This window comes from Musa acuminata, chromosome BXJ3-3 (assembly GCF_036884655.1).
Source record: "Musa acuminata AAA Group cultivar baxijiao chromosome BXJ3-3, Cavendish_Baxijiao_AAA, whole genome shotgun sequence".
Lineage (NCBI taxonomy): Eukaryota > Viridiplantae > Streptophyta > Magnoliopsida > Zingiberales > Musaceae > Musa > Musa acuminata.
Window position 1 is genome coordinate 19,080,127 of NC_088351.1, and position 9,393 is coordinate 19,089,519.

Consider the following 9,393-nt stretch of genomic DNA (forward strand, 5'->3'; position numbering starts at 1 on the left):
CCCCGTGAATCTGGTGAGTGCTGACACCATGGGGGTGAGGTCCTCATTAGTTAGGCTGAGGTACAACATATCTAGGTACAACACGTCGACGGAGCTCCTAGTGTCAACCATCACCCTTTTTACCTAAGCATTGGCGATTTGGATGGAGATTACCAAAGCGTCGTTATGGTGGGAGCGCTCGACCTCCTTGGTTCTAAAGGTGATCTCGGGCTCAAACTCGAGTCTAGGGCGCTTCTCTACCATGCTGCAGGCATAGGCCTTCCTGGCCGTCGAGCTACAACCGCCAGCGGCCGATCTACCGGTGATGACATCAATTTATTTCTCAACGGGACCCTTAGGATGTGGAGATGCTTCTCTCAGCTGCTTGAGGTAGCGTCCGAGGTGCCCTCTCCACATCGTGGTTGTTAGGATCAAGAGCGGCACTAAGAGGGAGGGCAGCAGAAAACTTTTTGATTCTCGTATAAAATATTTCTTACGTTCGAAGGAAATTGATTCGAAAAGATAGTAACTTTAAAACGTAAGAGAGCATAAGTGTAGTGAAAGTAAGATGAGGAGAAGAAGCACTTTGCTATGAAATGATTTGTAGTTAAAGAAAATTGCTCAAAACGAAATGCAAACTAGATTTAGAGTGGTTCGGTCAACATGACCTACATCTACTTTCGGATTCCTCCTCCAACGAGGTCTCCGGCATCCACTAAAGGCCTTCCTTTAATAGGTGAAGACCAAACACCTCTTTATAGCACTTTCTACTTTTCCCAGGTTTAGGAGATGAACCCTTACAAGTCTCACTCCTCTTTCTTGGATGGTTATAAGGCTAAAAGATGAAGGAGGAGAACTCTAACTTTTACAACACTTTAAGACTCAAGAACTCAAGATTATGCCAATAGGTTTTATGCCCTTTCATACAGAAAAGGGTGTGGTCTTTATAGGCCCCAATGGCTTCAATAATAGAGCCAAAAAGTGTCTAATCCTATATTTCTAGGGTCCTGGCGGTAAAACCATCATTATTGGGTGGTACTATCACCTGACACCTGACACTGGCCAGTACTACCGCTTAGTCTGGGCGGTACCACCGTCTAACAGAGCTCGGAGACCGAGCTCTAGCAATACTATCGCTTGACAGGGGTGGTACCACCGCTGGCAGCAATAACTATCGACGATGCCATTGCCTGACAAGGGTGGTACCATGGCCCAGAATTCCTAGGAGACCGAGTCTCCCTGGTGATGCCACCACCGGCCGAGAATTCAAGGTCCTGGTTGGGCCTTGAATTCGGCCCAAACTAGCCCAACTTAGGGCCTAGTTGGCCCCAAATTAAGTTAGTAGGATTCCCTCCCAATCCTAACTTAATTTACGCTCTAGCTATGATAATTAAGACATGATTACTGCACTTCAAGTTCTAGTGCATCAATTGCTCTTCCGGCGAGCTTCCGGTATACTTCCGACGAATCTCCGACGAACTCTCAGCAATGCTCCAACGGATTCCCAGTAATCTCTTGGACTTTACGACGATCTTCTTGGCATGTTTCGACAAGCTTCTATGGCAAGCTCTTGGACTTCTCGGTTGGTTGCCGTAGAACTTCCGACGAACGTCCGGACTTCCGTCGAACTCTCGAACTCCCAATGAGATCTCGATCTTGACTCCGACACAATACCTGCTTCATGTCTTACTATCATTGTAGTTAATTCTATACACTTTTCTTAACATATAGATTATATTAAACAAATTATAATTGACTTCATTATCAAAATCCGAGATTCAACAATCTCCCACTTTTTGATGATGATAATCAATTGATGACAGAGTTAATATTAACTCCCCTATCTATATGCCATACTTGAGAAAAGACATTCTTGAATTCAAGGCCTTTGAATTCAAGAATCAAACCGATAGGTTAAATTCATTAAATTTATCAATATGCACATCATGATTCCTATCATGATCTAACATTCTCAAAATGATGTCAAGGCCTGACATCCATTTTCAAGTTTTGATATTTCAAATATGAAGGATGACAAATATAGCAATTCATCATTCTATGGCAAGATATCAATTATAAAATTACAAGTTAAGCTTTAGATATTTTATCATAATGAAGAAAATTTATCAAGCAAACATTTCAAGTATATATGATGAAATACATTGCATACATTTATCATCAATTTATCATATTTTGGTATTATTTCTCTCCCTTTATTATCAACAAAAAGGAGAACAATTTAACAATGTAAGTATGGTAAAAATTCATGTCACATTTCAAATTGTAAAAAAAAATTCATACCAATCATATTTCAAGCATGGTATTATTCAAGAGTTCTCAATATTAAAAGTTATAATTATTAAAGAGATAGCTTCCATCAACTTCTCCCTTTTTATTTTTCATCAAAACTTTGCCTGAAGAAGGAGAGTAAGGAGGAAAATCCATTGAGAACCAACTTTGAATAAAGTTAAAAATGATAAAAGAGTTTCATTAAATCATGCTTCAATTTTCATAAGGATCAAGATATTCATATGAAATCAAATCCTCATTCTTGCAAGTGTTCATCTCATAAAAAAGAATCATAAAAATTCTTCCTTCATTAAGAAAGAATTCATGTGAAAGAATCATCATACGAAGGATAAAAGAAATTCCGTGAATAAGCCTTCAGAATGAGAGGATCATCATATCAAATCCATTTCTCAATAAAAATTCACAAGAGATAAATCGAGAGATGCATTTGTCAATGAAATCTATGAAGTGATTAAGTGTATCAAAAGTGATGGAGTAAGGGTATGAAGTAAACTTGATATGGCATAATCTCATGAAAGCTCTATTCAAGAAATTCATAAAGATAGTCCGAAAAAGATATAGATCAAAATCATGTATTTGGACAAATTAACATTCCTAACTTTCTTCTAATAAAATCATATTGGTCTTCACTTAAAGGTTTTATAAAGATATCGGCGAATTGATGTTTCGTATCAATAAACTCTAGGATTACATCATGATTAGTAACATGATCTTGTATAAAGTGATGCCTAATATTAATATATTTTATTCTAAAGTGTTGAATAGGATTTTTTATTAAATATATTGCACTTGTGTTATCACATTTTATGAAAATAAGACGAATCTTGTTCAACATAAACTTCTTCGAAGATAAAAACCATTAAGGAAAACACTTTTAACATCTATTTGAAATAACTTAAAATTATTACTACTAGCATAGGCAAGGAGTATCCTTATGGCTTCTAATCGTATTGCAGGAGCGAAGGTTTTTTCATAATCGATACCTTCTTCTTAATTGAAACCCTTGGCCACTAATCTAGCATTGTTTCGAACCACAATACCAAATTCATCTTGCTTGTTTCTAAAGACCCATTTAGTACCAATAACTAAATGGTCACTTGGCCTAGGAACAAGCTTCCACACCTCATTTCTCTCAAATTGATTTAACTCCTTTTGCATTGCGATGGCCCATGAATCATCTTTTAAGGTCTCATCAATACACTTAGGTTCAATTTGGGAGAAAAAAATAACGTTTACACAGAAATTCTTAAGAGAGGAACGAGTTTGAACCCCTTTAGATGTATCTCCTATTATTAGCTCCCTAGGATGAGCATCTATATATTTCCATTCCTTCGGTAAAGAAGGTTCGGAAGAAGATGTATTTAAGTTGCTAGAAGGAGAAAGTGATTCATTCAAGTTCAAAATTTTAAAATTAAGATAATCATCAAAATCATTTTTCTTAACTTTGGAAATTTCATTAAAAACCACATGAATTGATTCTTTTATAATCAAAGTTCTTTTGTTAAAAATACGAAAGGCTTTAGAAATGAAAGAATAACCAAGAAAAATTTCTTCATCGGATTTTGCATTAAACTTTCCTAAGGTATCTTTTTCATTCAATATAAAGCATTTATATTCGAAAACATTAAAGTATGAAATATTGGGTTTTTTTTTGTTTCACAACTCATAAGAAGTTTTGGAAAGTAATGGTCTTACTAGAACCCTATTCATGACATAGCATGTCGTATTTATGGCTTTGACCCAAAAATATTTGGGTAGGCTATGTTCATTTAACATGGTTCTAGCCATTTCTTGTAAGTTTTTATTCTTTCTTTCTACTACTCCATTCTATTGAGGATTTCTTAGAGTAGAGAAGTTGTGGTTATATCCATTAGATTCACAAAATTCTTGAAAATCATAGTTTTAAAATTCACCACCGTGATCACTTCGAATTGATGAAATCATAAAATCTTTTTCATTTTGAACAAGTTTACAAAACTTAGAGAAATACCTAAAACAATCATTTTTGTGTGCTAAGAAGTAAGTCCATGTGTATCTACTAAAATCATCCATAATGACAAATGCATATTTGCTACCCCCTAGGCTTGATATAGCAATTAGTCCGAACAAGTCGATATGGATCAATTGCAAAGGTCTAGAGGTGCTATTTGGTTCTTAAGTTTGAAGCTACCATTTATTTATTTTCCTAGTTGACATACATCATACACATTATCTTTGACAAACTTGATATGAGGAATTCATCTTACAAGTTCTTTAGATGAAATTTGAGAGATTACTTTTATGCTAGCATGACCTAATCTCCTATACCAAAACCAAGCATCATCATTCAAAATTGAAAAATGCATTCATTGCAAAGATCATTGATGTCAATAGTGTATACGTAATTTTATTTTAGTGCAATCATAGATATGTTTTTGTATGGTTTTTCAATAATGCAAACATTAGATTTAAATCTAACAATATATCCTTTATCATATAATTGACTAATACTCAAAAGGTTATGCTTTAAACCATCAACTAACAATGCATCTTCGATAAGAAGGTTAGATTTGTTACTTATGGTTCCTTTGCCAATGATTTTACCCTTGTTGTTGTCTCCGAAGGTGACATATCCTTCGTCTAGACTAGTGAGCTTAGAAAAATAAGATGGATCTCCGGTCATATGCCTTGAGCATCCACTATCAAGATATCATCTCTTGCTTCTAGCTTGTGATGGTATATTTTTCTACAAAAAGAGATGATTTTTAGGTATCCATTTGATCTTGGGTGCCTCATAAATCGATCTATATAGCTTATCATGTTGCGTTGAGTCATTTGAGGTTCTTTTAGGAACCCAAATCAATTTATGTGGACTATATTTCTTGAATGGACATTTGTACGTAATATGTCCAAGTTTGCAACAAAAGTTGCATTTGGTGTGAGGTGATACATGCAAGGTATGACCTTTAATAAAAGTTGTTGGATTTTGATGAGAGCTAGCAGAAAACTTTTCGATTCTCATATAAAATATTTCGTACGTTCGAAGGAAATTAATTTGGAAAGATAGTAACTTTAAAACATAAGAGAGTGCAAGTGTAGTGAAAGCAAGATGAGGAGAAGAAGCACTTTGCTATAAAATGAATTGTAGTTAAAGAAAATTGCTCAAAACAAAATACAAACTAGATTTAGAGTGGTTTGGTCAACGTGACCTACATCCACTTTCGGATTCCTTCTCCGACAAGGTCTCCGGCGTCCACTAAAGGCCTTCCTTCAATAGGTGAAGACTGAACACCTCTTTACAGCACTTTCTCCTTTTCCCAAGTTTAGGAGATGAACCCTTACAAGTCTCACTCCTCTTTCTTAGATGGTTACAAGGCTAAGAGATGGAGGAGAACTCTAACTTTTACAACACTTTAAGACTCAAGAACTCAAGATCATGTCAATAGGTTTCGTGCCCTTTCATGTAGAAAAGGGTGTGGTTTTTATAGGCCCCAATGACTTCAAAAATGGAGCCAAAATGTATCTAATCTTGGATTTTCGGAGTCCTAGCGGTACCACCGCCATTACTAGGCGGTACTATTGCCTGACACTTGACACTAGGCGGTACTACCACTCAGTCTGGGCAATACCACCGCTTGACAGAGCTAGGAGATCAAGCTCTGGCGGTACCACCGCCCAGAATTCCTGGGAGACTGAGTCTCCCAAGCGGTGCCACCACTGGCCAAAAATTTAGGGTCCTAGTTGGGCCTTGAATCCCGCCCAAACCAGCCCAACTTAGGGCCCAATTGGTACCAAATTAAGTTAGTGGGATTACCTCTCAATCCTAACTTAATTTACACTCTAACTATGATAATTAAGATATGCTTACTGTATTTTATGTTCTGGTGCGTCAATTGCTCTTCCGGCGAGCTTTCGGTGAACATCTGATGAACTCTCGGCAATGCTCCGACGGACTCCTGGCAAGCTCCTGGACTTTACGATGATCTTCTTGGCAAGTTCCAATGAGCTTCTATGGCAAGCTCTTGGACTTCTTGGTTGGTTCCCATAGAACTTCCGACGAACATCCGGACTTCCGTCGAACTCTCGAACTCCCAATGAGATCTCGATCTTGACTCCGGCACAATACCTGCTTTATGTTTTACTACTATTGTAGTTAATCTTGTACACTTTTCTCGACATATAGATTAGATCAAACAAATTACAATTGACTTCATCATCAAAATATGAGATTCAACAATGGTAGCCTTCCGGATCATGGTTGTAGTCCTGGTGGAACCTACAATATTTAGATTGATCCTTGTGAGTAGCCTTCAAGGGGTTAGGTTGTCGTAAGAGGCCTTTCTCCCTGATCTGGAGAAAGATCTCAGTACAGGAAGTGTTCAGAGGTAGAGGCGGGGGCCTTGGGAGTGGCTGCTCGGGTCAATCGGGCCTCCTGCGGGGTTGCATTGGTAGGGCCGAAGTCGCTCCTCGGGCCTGTTCCATCCTCGGCCTCTTGTTATCCTCGTGCCTTCCCGCCATCAGGGCTTCAGCAGCGATGTACTAGTTAGCGTGTTGGAGCATCTCGGGAATGGTTGCGGGCGACTTTTCGATCAATGACCAGAAGAACCTTGAGGGTCTCAAGCTCATCAAAAACACCTGCATGATTAGAGAGGGATGAGCGTCCGGGAACCCCCGAATTTCAGTTGCAAAGCAGGCCACGAATTATGAAAGCGATTCATCTTCGCGTTGGGATAACGTGAGTAGGGTGGCCATGGAAGGCCTGGGTCGCATGCTAGTCAGGAAGTTTTGCTCAAACTCCCTTACAAGCTGGTCAAAGGAAGAGACCGAGGACGGGTGTAATTGGCTGAACCATTCCCCGTGCCGGTCCTTTGAAGGTAGTCAGGAACACCCGACACATCAGGGCATCAGAGGTGCCGTAAATGGCCATTTGAGCCCGAAACGCGACGACATGTTCCATGGGGTCGGAGCCGCCGTTGTACGTTTCTAATGCCAGGAGCATGAAGTTGAGTGGCACAGGCTTGTCCTGGATTTCCTGAGCAAATGGGGATCCACTCGAGTTGCCTTTGCTTGTCTCGCTGCTCGACTTCTGGAATTGACACTGGAACTCGTCTGGGCGTCGGTTGACCACGGACAGCTAGACCCTGAATAAGTCATCTGTTGAGTCCTTCGATGATAAGGTATCGAGCTCGGGGGGGGGGTGGGGTGTTGGTGGGTTTGGAGCAACTCGGCAAGGTGCAGGCACGCTCTACTCGGGGAGGCTTCTTGGGTTTGTTGTTTGCTCTCGGGCTTCTCCTATCCCGACTTATTCACTGCTCGGCCTCTGTTGTATCAGGTCGGTCGAGGGGGTTGCTAACTGCACGATCTGCGGGATGAGTGACATAATTGTTTACATCATTCTCGCACAAGGTTTGTACCTGCTTGGCCAAGCCGAGGAATGCCTCGGGCGAAATGACCAAGGGTCTTGCGATATATCCGGGGGAAGAAAGCCCTAGATCATTGAACATGTGCCAATTGCGATCCGACGTTGGGGCTGAGATGCCCCCGTCCTTGAGGACAGGGAGGGGCTGATCTCCAGTCTGAAAGGGGGGTGACTAGTCAGTGGATGTTGAAGAATTGATGTACCATGGCTGGTGGGTCAGCACGGCCTGGTCTACGAGTCGATGTCGGGAGTTCACAATCGGTAGGGGCAAGGCACTCCAAGGTATGACATGTCGGGATGCCGATGCCATCTGAGTGAAGGCGGCCCTTGGTCGGGATACTGGCGTCATCTTTGGGGAGGGCATCTCTCGGTCGGGGCGATCGCACTTCGGGGATGGTCACGCTCCTGCATAGAAGGCCCTCGTTAGGGGTTCCCGACTTTGGCCCATCAACGGTTAAGTTAGTGATTGACTTCCTTTTTCTCTTTTTTTCTGCCTCGCTCAGGCCAGGTCAAGGGCTTTTATACTACTATGCGAGGATCGACTATACACGGGTTTGACGTGGTAACCGATCCCTAAGTGGCAAGATGGTATGCCACCGTCCCGAAATGTTCAAGCCAACCGAATTCCAGTTTATAATATTTAGGATTAGTTTAAGCCAATTGAGCCCTAACTCAGATCAGTTCATAGTAATTGAACTCTGATCTAAACTAATTAGGTTGATTTAAACCAATTGGTCAATTGTGGTTGATTCAGATCAATTTAGGACAACTCAAACTATGTTGGACCTATTCTATATGGTTCAAGAGGAATTAAACATGAATCTGATCGGTTTAGGACCAATTGGAGCCAGATCAGTTAGTTTTAATGATGACTAAGCCAACATAGCTAGATTTAGTAATAATTGGGCCAATTCATTGCTATTTAGAACAACTTAGCATCCACAGAGCTGGTTTATGCATGGTTCAATTGAATTTGACTCCGGTCTAGGCCCAATGACCCATAACTAGAATAAATATGAATCTTAGATTATCGTGTACATTATTTTTCAGGTTAGCATAATATCTGGAGCAATTGCTGGACGAATGATGGAGAGATGAAAAAAGTTATCTCTTTATATATTAGATTTTTATAATCATCTTAAATATTTGTGAAATTATATTGAAAAAAATTATATACATAATAGATTTTTGAGTATAAATTTATGCAAGATACGATCTTCTTGCTATGCGAGTTAATTTGTATTAATACAGGACATGAGGAACATGTCTAAATAAAAAAAATATATGGGAAGCTAGGTGAAGACACCAACATGCTGAGAGAGATATATCATATGCCAAAATAGATATGCCAAGGTAGGAAAATCGATGTATTCATGTGTCACTATATAACTCTACATATCTTATTAATATTTAAATGTAAGTCTCTCTCTATATATTTTTATCATATTAATTGGTTTAATTTCATTTGTGATATGAGGATTTGATACGTGGACAATCCAATAATATGTCAAATCCTATTCCAATGCATCGTTAGCGTGACACCTAAAATGAGTGGCCCATATAATTGATATGATGATATTAATTATAATGTCCAACAGTTTATGACTCCTCAAGTCGAAGTAATGATTGATAATATCACAAAATCCTCTTACAAATCAACTCTCATTTAATCCCGATGATTAGCCTATGTAGAAAGGCCAGATATA